We start from the raw sequence: 1,245 nt of genomic DNA on the forward strand, positions 1-1,245 counted from the left end.
CACCTGGTAACCCGTTCAATCACCAGGTGCACAGCTGAACATAGAGTCCAACTTCTCTCTCATTGCACTGTCATTGACTTACATTTTGTTCCCAGGTGCTGGGGGTTAAAAACGGCTTAAAATGGCCAGTGGCACCCCCTTGTGGACAATAACGATTGGGGGGTGCTCCCTACCCAGGCATGGAGCCCTGGAACCCCCATAAATCCATTAAAAACATTTATTTTAATTAGCACCTGGTAACCCGTTTAATCACCAGGTGCACAGCTGAACATAGTGTAATGAGATAGAAGTTTGGACAGTCATTTTTCTGATATTTTTTTGAAAACCTTCCAAAATGACCAGGGGTGCCCTCTATTGGCTGGGCCCGGGTGGGGGTGCTCTCTACCCGGTAATGGACCTCCAGCAGCCCACTAAAGGCATTAGAAACCATTTAAAAAATGTGCACCTGGTAACCCGTTCAATCACCAGGTGCACAGCTGGACTTCGTCTCTGGAGCGAAAGAGAGAAACGTGTACTTAGAATTATTTGAGACCATTTTTCAGATTTTTCAGAAAATGATAAAAAATACTTCCCGAGGGGCAAGAGGTCCCAAATTTGGACTGGTACCCTCTCTCGTGATTGGCTACAGTTATCCTCACAAAGGACCAAGTCCACCCTGAAGCCATTTCCCCCCGCCCCCTGTACTTATTTTCATCACCTTAAAACATGATTTTCTATTATAAAATGTTATTGAAAAACGGTGATTACATGGAAATGCGCATCTATGTGTGCCCTTTCGTGCAAAAAAAAACCCCATCCAGATTGGACTTTTACTTTTCGAGTTATTAATGGTTGAAGACCAAAACGGGGGTTGGGGGATTTTACCCCACCTGGTGGAGCAACACGGTAGCCCTGTGGGTGGCAGGGCTTACTTCGACAATTGGCCTGACCCATAGTAACCCCACTCAGTTCCAGATCGGCCAGACAAGTACAGGCGTGATTTGAGGAACCTGGTTTTCAACACATTGAGAACCATGATATCTCAGGTATGGTAAAAGATAGTCTTCTAGTCTCTTCCACCCTAGAGTTGATGTGGTAGGCAACTCCTGGTTCTCATTCCGGTTTGGGCCCGACCCCTCTGATGGACGATATTCCTACTGACCGATTAGCCTCCGTTATCCAACTGGGAGGGCCCCCGTCGGCCGGCCACTGGCTGGTGTTCGACGGCCGGTTCCTCCTGCCCCATGTAGATTCGCCTCTATCGGT

The sequence above is a fragment of the Salmo trutta genome, chromosome 10 (genome assembly GCF_901001165.1).
Source record: "Salmo trutta chromosome 10, fSalTru1.1, whole genome shotgun sequence".
In the NCBI taxonomy this organism is placed as follows: domain Eukaryota; kingdom Metazoa; phylum Chordata; class Actinopteri; order Salmoniformes; family Salmonidae; genus Salmo; species Salmo trutta.